General features: G+C 42.0%; 1 protein-coding gene across 8 annotated transcripts in view; it reads right to left on the bottom strand.

The window, feature by feature from the left end:
• Positions 1-12,321, bottom strand: part of SPECC1 (sperm antigen with calponin homology and coiled-coil domains 1) — a 310,488-nt gene that overhangs the window by 189,322 nt on the left and 108,845 nt on the right. The gene's annotated exons all lie outside the window — the stretch shown is intronic.

Genomic DNA, 12,321 nt, shown 5'->3' with positions numbered 1-12,321 from the left:
TGAGTGTTCTGAGCCCCGTTTAAGGCAGGCTGGGCTCAGCTATGATGTTCGGAAGGTTAGGTGCATTAAATGTATTTTCAACTTAGCATATATTCAGCTTATGATGGGTTTATCTGGAAGTAACCAATGAAATAACTAGAGGAGCATCTGTACTGAATCTGAATTTTTTTAATCACAAAATATATTCATTGATAAATGATCTCTCTAAAATTATGAAAACAACAACAAACTCATTCCTGGCATTCTGTGATTTTGCAGGTTCTCATCTCCAAACAGATTTGGCCCCACCTGCCCCAAGCCCCTCCCTTGAGTCCCCAACACTTCTTCAGGGCCCTTCAGAACTCACAGTGAAATCAACACTTCCTATAGACTGAGCTCTCTGAATGTCCCCTCACTTCCACAGCTTGATGAATCCCACCACTGCCTTTCCAAGCCAGTCTGTTCATTTTCTCACATTTTCCAAGCTGAAGGTCTCGCTGTACCTCATACCTATGACTGTTGCTTCCCCACTGTCTGTTCCCTTCCCCACTGTAAACAGACACCCTCCATCTCCGCAGTTCATGCAGCAGGACCTGGCATCCTCTTCCCCTCCCTGTTGCCATCTACACACCCCCACTCCATTCTCCCCATTCCCTGACATCCCTGGCTCCAGGCGCTCCTCCTTCTGTGGCATCCAAGAAACTGACCCACCCACCTTCCAGCCTCTCAATTCCAAGACTTCCAACATCGCCTTCCTCCACTCTCACCCCAGCAAGCCAACCCATCCATGGTTTTCTCTCAGCCTCTGTTTCTTAATCTGCAAATCCTGGTACCAATATTTATGTCGCATGGACTTGAACAGTCTGCTTAATCTCTTTATGCCTCAGTCTCCTGATCTATAAAATGGGAATGATAATAAGGAGACTATGTCATAGGGTTGCAGTAAAGACTGAAGGAGACTATATTCATTGCATACTGAGAACAGTGCTTAGCACATAGTGAGCAAAGAATGCTAGTCACCAGTAATAGTAATTCTACAACAGGTAAAGATGAAGGGGGAAGAAAACAAGTCTCCCTACCTGAGGCAAACAGAGTAGCAGAACAAAGAACTCTGGAGTCAGACGCTGGGTTTGAATTTGGGAACACTACCTATCCTGGAGCCTTGGCTTCTTCACATGTCAGATGGGGATAAGAATACTTACCTTCCATGTTAGACGAGTTCCCCTGATAGGAGCCCAGAGTTATTCCCTCCCCATGTCAGAGAGGACAGGTGTCTCAGGTTGGAGCCTCAGGCATTACCTGGGTGTGATGCAGGTAACTGGAGCATGCAGGGGTCCAGGTATCAGCGAGGACATGGACGGCTTCTTGGCAGTGAGCCAATCACGACTGCTTGCCCTTACTGATCACCATCTGAGATGTCTGAGATTCTGCAAGCATTCAAGTGGAGTTTGGCCACAGTAAAACTAGCGCTTCACATTTATTTTGCCTTTTAGAAAACACTGATACCAGTTTAAAATAGTGACATGTCTTTGGATCCCACGTGTGCTATATAAAGAAACATCTAAATGGGCACTTCCATGTCTCGTGGTTTTAAAAATGTTTTAAATGTGGCTGTGCGAACCTCCTTCTAGCTGACTGCTGTCTCCAGAAGAGATCCATGTTCAGTCCTCATCCCTTGGGAAGGCCCATCAGATTTCATCTCACTCGTCCCTCTGCTAACATAAGCAGAAATCTTACCCTATACCAACTTTACCATCCATCAGGAGAATCCAGCAATCCCACTTCCAGGTATATACCCTCAAAAAGTCAAAGCAGTGTCTCAAGGAGGTATTTGTACACCTGTGTACAGAGCAGCATTATTCACAATAGCCAAAAGGTAGAAATGGGCCAAGGGTCCTTCAACAGGAGAATGGATAAAGAAAATATGATATATCCACACAAGGAAATATTATTTAACCTCAAAAAGGAAGGAAATTCTGACACGTGCTACAGCGTAGATGAACCTTGAGGATATTATGCTGAGTGAAATAAGCCAGTTGCAAAAGGACAAACACTGTATGATGCCACTCTTATGAGGAACCTAGAGCAGTCAGATTCATAGAGACAAAGAATAGAACGGCGCTTGCCAGGAGCTGAGGGAAGCGGAATGGGAAGCAAGTGTTTAATGGGGACAGAATTTCACTTTGGGAAGATGAAATAGTTCTGGAAATGGAAGGTGGTGATGGTTGTACAACAATGTGAATGAACTTAATGCCACTGAGCTGTACACTTAAAAATGATTATGTGTATTTTTCCACAGTTCAAAAACCAGGAAAGTTGAGAGCCGGTTGGCTCTCCCCTTCAGAATATGTCCAGACACTGCTGTTCCCCGGTGCCACGGCTGCCGGCCCAGCCCAGGTCACCTCTTTCCTAGACCACAGCCCTAGCCTCCAAACTGGTCTGCGCACTCCATCTGTCCACTCTCAACAAGCAGCCCAAAGCAGTTGTTTTAAAACAAGGTCAGGTCATACCACGGCTCTGTGCAAAACCTTGCAAAAGTTCCCCAGTGGAGTCAGAGTAAAAAAATCCAAAGTCCTGACAGTGACTCGCAAGCTCCCCCATCTTTCTGCCCTCCTCCCCAACTGCTTGTTCACTCTGCTGCAGCCCCACTGGCCTTCCCACCGCTCCCTGGACGTGGGGGACACAGGCCAGCGGTCATCTCTGCCTGGAATGTCCACCACTCCAGCTGTCCACCCGGCTTTCTCATCTCTCCCACGACTTGCTCAATTACCTTTATGAAGGCAGGGATGTTTGTCCTGCTCACTCATATATATTCCTTTTGCCTAGAACAGTGCCAGGCACATGGTAGCCACTCAAAGATATTTGTTGAATTAATGAATAAATAGAAGGATTGTTTCTAAAGTCAGAAACATTTGTCAGAACCAGAACTTGGAGCAGAGGAGCAGGTGGGTGCTTTTGACAAGGCTGCCACCTAGTGGCTGGATTCCTTGACAGCCTTCTGGGGGTTCCCCCCACCTTTCACTTGACCCTGGGGCAGGCAGGGAGGACTACCACCTGCACACAAGGAATCTCCTCATTTCCTAAAAGCCACACCATTGTGTAAGATGAGATATACACAAAGGACACTTCAGGGAGAAAAAGAAGAATAAGAACTGGAATCCAGGCCAGGCGCAGTGGCTCATGCCTGTAATCCCAGCACCTGGGGAAGCCAAGGCAGGAGCCCAGGAGTTCAAGACCAGCCTGGGCAACATGGTGAGACCCCGGTGGTGTGCACCTGTAGTCCCAGCTACTCGAGAGCTGGGGCAGGAGGATCTCTTGAGCCCAGAAGTTGGAGGCTGCAATCAGCTATGATTGCACCACTGCACTCCAGCCTGGACAACAGAGCAAAACTGTCTCTAGAAAAAAAAAAAAAAATCAGAATTCTTTTTTGGAATCCAGATATGTGAATAATATTAATGAAAGAAAACCAATTAGAAAAAGTGGATGTTCCATAATGAAACCTGGGGTGGGCACGGGAGAGAATAAGTCAAACTTGTTTGACCTTCCTGAAGCTAAGGTTCCTGGTCTAGATAAAATAACCATGCTCTTCCTCTGGCTGTTGTGAGCATCAAGAGAGACAGCAGCGCCGGGCGCGGTGGCTCACGCCTGTAATCCCAGCACTTTGGGAGGCCGAGGCGGGCGGATCACAAGGTCAGGAGATCGAGACCACGGTGAAACCCCGTCTCTACTAAAAATACAAAAAATTAGCCGGGCGCGGTTGTGGGCGCCTGTAGTCCCAGCTACTCGGGAGGCTGAGGCAGGAGAATGGCGTGAACCCGGGAGGCGGAGCTTGCAGTGAGCCGAGATCGCGCCACTGCACTCCAGCCTGGGCGACAGAGCGAGACTCCGTCTCAAAAAAAAAAAAAAAAGAGAGAGAGACAGCAGCTCAGAGAAGCCAGCACGTGCAGGTAGGTGGCAGGCCTAGAAAATAGTAGTCCCTTTCGTGATTTTTGCTGTGTTCTTGCTCTTGTTGGAACAAACTTTGGCATAGCCCCAGAGAACAGCATAAGGCCTGGCAACTAGAAACTGGAAATAGCCTTGAGAAGAATGAAGAAGCTCATGCCTCCCCATTCAAGCGGTTCCAGTACCACCCATGACAGATGGCAAGTTGGCGCCCTAGGCAAGGCTGAGACAATAATATAATTATTACGACCAAAAGATTACACGTTTCTCCTCGAGTAGATTTCAGGGATTCTCCCTGAGGACAGATCAGCTCCCAGGAAAGGGTGCAGTAAAATACAGGCCGGCTATAGGTTTAATTCTTGTGCATTCAAAGTCACAAATACTGTATTAAAATTTCATGACAAAAATATTTCTCAAAATTAACACATTTGAAATAAAATACAGATAATACCATGCTATGCATCGTAGAAAACTTGTCCCCAAGTCAAAAGTATAAAAACTAAGTCTTGCCTGCCATAAAAAGAATTCTGTCCCCTGCAAGTCTAATATATGGTTGATTTCCTCTGAGAGGAAATTTTTCTGAAAGGAAATCAACTATATATTGCCAGAATTCCCTCAATTTCCTTTAATTTTATTCTTTTTCTTCACAGCTGAGCCTATAGAAAATTGCTTTAAGTCCAGTGAGCATCTAGTTTCTAACACGCTAAATAATTTCCATCTTTGTATCAACTGTATTTTTATTTTTTTTGAGACTGAGTCTCACTGTGTCGCCCAGGCTCGAGTACAGTGGCACGATCTCGGCTCACTGCAGCCTCCACCTCCCAGGTTCAAGACATTCTCCTGCCTCAGCCTCCCAAGTAGCTGGGATTACAGGTGCCCGCCGCCACACTTGGCTAATTTTTTTGTATTTTTAGTAGAGAAGGGGTTTCGCCATGTTGGTCAGGCTGGTCTCAAACTACCTCAGGTGATCCGCCTGCCTCGGCCTCCCAGAGTGCTGGGATTACAGGCATGAGCCACCGCACCCGGCAGTATTGATATTTTAAAACCCACGCTTATTACTACAGGTTGAGTATCCCTTATCCAGAATGCTCAGGACCATAAGTGTACTGGATTTCTGATTTTTTATTTTAGAATATTTGCATTCTACTTACCAGTTGAGCATCCCTAATCTGAAAATCCAAAATCCAAAATGCTCCAGTGAGCATTTTCTTTGAGCATCATGTCAGTGCTCAAAACATTTCAGATTTTGGAGCATTTGGGATTTTGAATTTTTGGATTTGGGCTGTTCAACCTGTACAACTGGTTGCTGTAGCCCCAACCAGCACTTTCATTTTCCTGGTTTTCTCGCATGTAAAATAGACAAAATGCAATCAAATATTGAAATGATTACCAAAACATACAACTGCAGAGGTGGTAAGACCTACAACAGAGAGGTGCTGCATACCACTGCTCCTAATGGTCATCCCAATAGACTGGAATTCACCTATTCCAAATGAGGCAGTTTGGGGACACTATGACAACAGACAAAAGTATCAGCTGTCCAAAGGTGCTACAAAAATGTTGAGGACTACTGACATATAAAAGCTCTCAGCCGGACACGGTGGCTCACACTTGTAATCCCAGCACTTTGGGAGGCCAAGGCGGGTGGATCACCTGAGGTCGGGAGTTCGAGACCAGCCTGACCAACATGGAGAAACCCCATCAATACTAAAAGTACAAAATTAGCCGCGCTTGGTGGCGCATGCCTGTAATCCCAGCTACTCAGGAGGCCGAGGCAGGAGAATCGCTTGAACCCGGGAGGCAGAGGTTATGGTGAGCCGAGATCACGCCATTGCACTCCAGCCTGGGCAACAAGAGTGAAACTCCGTCTCAAAAAATAAAATAAAATAAACAAAAAAATAAAAGCTTCAGAAATAAAATGTAATTTTCAAATTCAACCCTATTAAGTCATATACTTTAATTTCACTTAAATGAAGTAATCGACAAACAATTCGTGTAACTAGGAGAATAATAACTGTCACTTACATTTCATTGCAGTCTGTAAAGTATTCACAGACCTTTTCCCCAACATCACTGTGTAGTAGATATGTAATTATTTCCTTTCTTTGACAAATAAGGGATGCCAATGTCCCTTGGGGCATGGGAACTTGTCTACTTTAGGAGTCAATATGAAACCAAGGTATTTTCCTAGAATCCTGTGCAAAGGAGCAGATGTTATAAGCAAACAAACACACACAAAAAATCCACCAACAAATGGTTAAAGAACACTACAAAAGGCAAGTAGAAGAGGAAGGATTTTGTAAAGGCAAAAAAAAAGTTTAGTTTATATTTATATTGTCTAAATTTACATTGTATTTACCTTGTTTTTAATTTTTTATAGCAATGTATGCATATGTTTAAAATGTTCAAACAGCACAGGAAAATCTAAAATGAAAAAATTTTCCTCTGCCACTTTCAATTCTGGTAACTCTCCTTAAAGAGAATCATTCTGATATCCTTCCAGGAAAAAAAGTTGATTTTAATAATTAATATATACTTTTAAAGCCAAAACCAAATTAAGGTTATATCATATGCACCATATTATTTTCCCCACTTAGTAATGTATCTTGGAGATCTTTCCCTATTAGTACACACAAATCTACTGTATTCATTTTCATGCCTGTATACTCTTCTACTGCACCAAAATCACATTGTTCAACCAGCCCTGTATGAATACATACTTAGGTTGTTTCCCGTATTATACTATTACAAATAATCATGCAACAGAACTTGCTCATACATGTTGGCATTCTTTTTTTTTTTTTTTTTTTTGAGACGGAGTCTCGCTCTGTCGCCCAGGCTGGAGTGCAGTGGCGCGATCTCGGCTCACTGCAAGCTCTGCCTCCTGGGTTTACGCCATTCTCCTGCCTCAGCCTCTCGAGTAGCTGGGACTACAGGCGCCCGCCACCACGTATGTTGGCATTCTTTTCCAAGAACATCAGTAACGTTAAGTGCTAAATAATAGAAATGCTTTGTCAAAGGTTATATTAATATTTAGATAGATATTACCAAATTGTCCTTGTGCATCAACCATATGTGTCTCCTTATCCCCTTAATGACACCAGAAATGATAGACTGTTTTAATTTTTGCTAATGTATTAGGGGAAATTATATACCTAGTTGTTGTTTTGCTTGCTTTATTTATTTATTTATTTATTTTTTGTGAGACAGGGTCTCACTGTTGCCCAGGCTGGAGTGCAGTGGCACAATTTCAGTTCACTGCAGCCTTCACTTCCCAGGTTCAAGTGATCCTCCCACCTCTGTCTCCCAAGTAGCTGGGACCACAGGCACACGGTTCCATGCTTGGCTAATTTTTGCATTTTTTGTACAGATGGGGTTTCACCATGTTGCCCAGACTGGTCTCAAACTCCTGGGCTCAAGCGATCTGCCCGCCTCAGCCTCCCAAACTGCTAGGATTACAGGCGTGAGCCACCACACCCAGCCTTACTTTACATTTCTTGAACTATAAGTAAGGCTTCATATCTTCCCACTGGCCATCTGTATTTTTTCATGGGAGCTATATATATTTCTATTATATTATTTTTCCTTTTCTTTTTTTTTTTGAGTGAGTGTCTCACTCTGTCACCCAGACTAGAGTGCAGTGGTGTGTTCATAGCTCATGGCAGCCTCAAACTCCCAGGCTCAAACAATCCTCCCACCTCAGCCTCCCAAGTAGCTGGGACTACAGGCATGCACCCAGCTAATTTGTATTTATTTATTTATTTTTGTAGAGATGAGGTCTCACTATGTTGCCCAGGCTGGTCTTGAACTCCTGGGTTCAAGCAATCCTCCCACTTCGGCCTCCCAAATTGCTGCGATTATAGGCATGAGCCACCACATCTGGCCTATTTTTCCTTTTCTTATTGATTTGTATAAACTCTTTGTAAATAAGCCTTTTGTTACATGTATTGCAAATAATTTCCTCTTTTTGCAAAGAAGTTTCTTATACTTATGAAAGTACGTTTTTCATCTTTTCCTTTATGGCTTCTGTGTTTGTTCCTACTTAGAAAGGCTCTTCCAAGGCCAAGACTACGAATTAATTCTCTGATGCTTTCTCTTTGTAGTTTTGCAGTTTCATTTTTTAATATTTAAATCTTTAATCCTCTTAGAATTTATTTTGATGGGAGGAATGAGATAGTGATCCAGCTGTATTCTTTCTTAAATACTTACTCGGTCACATTTTTGAGTGAATTATCCACTGTGATACAAAATGCCGCCTTTCCCCTCTACTAAATCTTCCAGTGTATTCTGCACTTTGTCCACCGTTCCACTGAGCTGCCTAGCGCCTCTTCAGTTCCAGAATGCCTAAGGTTAATCCCCTGATTACTATTTTCAGAATTCTCCTGGTTACTCTAGAATATCTATTCTGCTAGGTCAGGATTTCTTAGCAGCAGTACTGTTGGCATTTTTGGGCAGGACACTCTCTGCTGCAGGGACGGTCCTGTGCATCCTAGGATGTTTAGTATCTCTGGCTTCTACCCACTAGATGGCAGTAGCAGCTCTGAGTCATAATAGCCAAAAAAAAAAAAAAAAAAAAAAAAAAGTCTCCAGACATTGCCAATTGTTCCCTGGGTTGGAACTGGAGGGGCAAAATCGTTCCCCATTGAGAACAACGGGTTTTAGATAAATTCCAGTTATTTTATTATGTTTCCACTCCCAAATTCCCACTGATATTATAATCAAGGTGAAAATGAATTCTTAGAATAATTCAGACATCCTTATTACATTTTGTATGTTGTACTAATTAAGTTTAATCTTAATTCTATTTAATTTTCCTATCTAAGAATCACACATATGTTTTCACTTATTTATATCTTCTTTGAAGGACATAAGACTTCTTCAAAAGAGTTTTAAGATATTTTTATATAGATGCTTACACTATTTATTTCTAAATATTTTGCCCTTTCATTCTTTATAAATAGAATTGTTTCTTACATTATTATCTTTCTAATTAGTCACTGATAAGAAAGCAATTGATGGCCGGCGTGGTGGCTCATGCCTGCAATCCCAACACTTTGGAAGGCCAAGGTGGGTGGACCACGAGGTCAGGAGATCAAGACCATCCTGGCTAACATGGTGAAACCCCACCTCTACTAAAAATACAAAAAATTAGCCGGACGTGGTGGCGGGCACCTGCAGTCCCAGCTGCTCGGGAGACTGAGGCAGGAGAATGGCGTGAACCCGGGAGGCGGAGCTTGCAGTGAGCCGAGATCGTGCCACAGCACTCCAGCCTGGGCGACAGAACGAGACTCCATCTCAAAAAAAAAAAGCTATTGATATATTATAGTCTACAACTAGCCACATACCAAACTCTTATTGTCTCTAATAGAATTTAAGAAAATTCTAAGACACAATTTTCAGGAAATTCAAAGCATACAATGTTATTATCTGATTACAATTATTTTGCTCCCTCATTTCCAATATTTATGTGCTTCTATATCTCTCTTATCTTACTGCCTTGGTTAATATCTACAGAAAATTTTGGATGACAGTGGTGATAGTAAGCAACCTTGAATTATCTTTGACTTTAATGGGAATCGCTGGCTTTTGTTTGTGACACATACATCATTAAAGATGTCACTGCACATGTACAGTCTATCAAGAGTTTGTTGTTAAATCAGAAAGATTGTTAATTGTGTCAAATGTATGTTCTGTATCTACAGAGATAACTGCACAGTTTTTCTTCTTTGGCCTGTTAATATGGTATGATGGATTGTATTCTAAAATTTCTTAATATTCATCCATTCTTGGGTGGCATAAATTCACTTAGTTGTGATGTATACTACTGTTCTTTTAATGTATTGTTGACTCCTACGTGCTAATATTTTTATTTCAATTTTTTAAAATTTTTATTTATTTCTTTATTTTTTTGAGACGGAGTCTTGCTCTGTCACCCAGGCTGGAGGGCAGTGGCACGATCTCGGCTCACTGCAACCTCCGCCTCCCAGGTTCAAGTGATTCTCCTGCCTCAGCCTCCTGAGTAGCTGGGATTACAGGCACCCACCACCGCGCCCAAGTAATTTTTTGTATTTTTAGTAGAAATGGGGTTTCACCATGTTGGCTGGGCTAGTCTTGATCTCCTGACCTCGTGATCCACCTGCCTTGGCCTCCCAAAGTGCTGGGATTACTGGTGTGAGCCACCACGCCCGGTTGATCTCAAATTTTTATATTAATATTTGATCATGGGATCAGTCTGTCTTTTTTTTCCTTTTCAACACTTTATATCGTTTATTAATGCAGTATACGTTAGATCTAAAATCTGCAGTTTCTAAGCACACCATGTTTAGATCTTTCAGATCCCTCTGCAGTTTTAGGTTATTTCTACAGAGGTACTTTTAAGTGAATGAATAACACATTCTATAATTCCTGAAAATATAGTACAGAGTGAAATGATTTAAATATAATTTAGGCATATGTTGATTATGAAAATAGATAATTTCTCAATACAATACTTCTCTGTCTTGGGAAAAATAATAAAGCAAAGAAAATAATTCATTTCTGAAGTTGCTTTCCTTCACTTGTAAAGGTCTGATCTCCTCCCACTATGCATATGTACCCGTTACTGTTAAGGAAAGCTTTGCATATTTAGATATAGAAGAATAGGCTACATAAATACTAAAGATGTGTCATTCTCCCAAAGGAGACAAAAGTGGTTTTCAATGATTCCTTGCCTCATGTTGATGAGTCTGTAGAATTCAGAACTCTGTGGACACAGCTAATATCCCTGCTCTTGGGGTAGATGTAAGGACACCAGGTCATTGGTAGGGAGGTACAGGCCCTTCCTCTGCTGTTGCAGAGAGAAAATGACTCAAGAAAATTGGGCTAAAATTTGTTGAAATAAAAAAACAGGCTGGGCGCCATGGCTCATGCCTGTAATCTCAGCACTTTGGGAGGCCGAGGCGGGCGGATCACAAGGTCAGGAGATCAAGACTATCCTGGCTAACATGGTGAAACCCCGTCTCTACTAAAAATACAAAAATTAGCTGGGCGTGGTGGTATGCACCTGTAGTCCCCGCTACTTGGGAGGCTGAGGCAGGAGAATCGCTTGAACCCGGCAGGCAGAGGTTGCAGTGAGCCAAGATCGCACCATTGCACTCCAGCCTGGCGACAGAGTGATACTCCGTCTCAAAAAACAAAAACAAAAACAAAAAATCAAAAAATGTAAGTAAAAGAATCATAGGTGCTGACTGATTGGTATTACCTCTTGGACCAGCCAAATACCTTTATTTTTACTTTCTATATATACATATATATTTTGGTGGCTGTAATCAAATGTATGTTTAAAATTCCTCATTCCTCACTGTAGGGTTCTAGCTGCAATTATACTACATTGGCCTTTAACAGGCACCTCTACCATATTCATTGATATTGTGTAAGCTTTGATTGCAGTAGATCTGGATTTAATACCTATTTCTAAGCTGGCCCTATGTAAACTATTTGGTATTTGAATTAAATGAATATTAATGATGCACCTTGGCTTTTTGGTTTTGAAGTATCTTCCTATGCTTGTGCTGATTGTATGAGAAAACTAGGCTAATAGTGTGAATAGACAGAATTGCTTGGTCTGGTGTTGAGTGGAATTTGCCTAGAATAAAATTCTGAGAAATGCTCATTTATAAGTGTTGTAGTGATAGGTAAGTTCTTCTCCATCCAGAGTTCCACTGTACCTTTGGAATGACAGTGATGTACAGTGATGTCCTTCTTTCCACTCTGTCTCAATCAGGAAGAAGTGGATATTACTTTAACTTAGCTAGTGTTTTGTTCTAAAAAGTAAACATTATACAAATGAACCTGAAAAGAGTCTTAGCAAGTCTGAACTCACCATATTCATACGGTGTGACAGGTATTTAAAGAGGGAGGCATCACTAAAACTATTTATAAGCCTGAACAACCTTTTCAAAGTTTTCATAAAGTTTTTATAATTTAAATATCCATACTGCATCTAGGTATTCAATAAATATAATCGCATATGTTGTGCTTTCCATAAATTAAAATCCTCAAATGCATCTCAAACCAAGATGGTATTTCTACATCACACCTATTTAAAAGCAAATATAATATATACTATTCCTGGTCATAAAACCAGATAAACCCCTCTACCGTGTTCAAAAGGCAGCGATATCTAGTTTCCCTACATCTATTAAATGAGTGCTTTTCTGTTAAAAATCAGAATATAAGCCGGGCGCGGTGGCTTACGCCTATAATCCCAGCACTTTGGGAGGCCAAGGCAGGTGGATCACAAGGTCAGGAGATCGAGACCATCCTGGCTAACACGCTGAAACCCCGTCTCTACTAAAAATACAAAAAAATTAGCCGAGCGTGGTGGCGGGCACCTGTAGTCCCAGCTACTAGGGAGGCTGA

Source organism: Macaca mulatta, chromosome 16, assembly GCF_049350105.2.
Source record: "Macaca mulatta isolate MMU2019108-1 chromosome 16, T2T-MMU8v2.0, whole genome shotgun sequence".
Taxonomy (NCBI): domain Eukaryota; kingdom Metazoa; phylum Chordata; class Mammalia; order Primates; family Cercopithecidae; genus Macaca; species Macaca mulatta.
The sequence above is the reverse complement of the archived record's forward strand: the minus strand, read 5'-3'. Positions and strand labels throughout refer to the sequence as shown.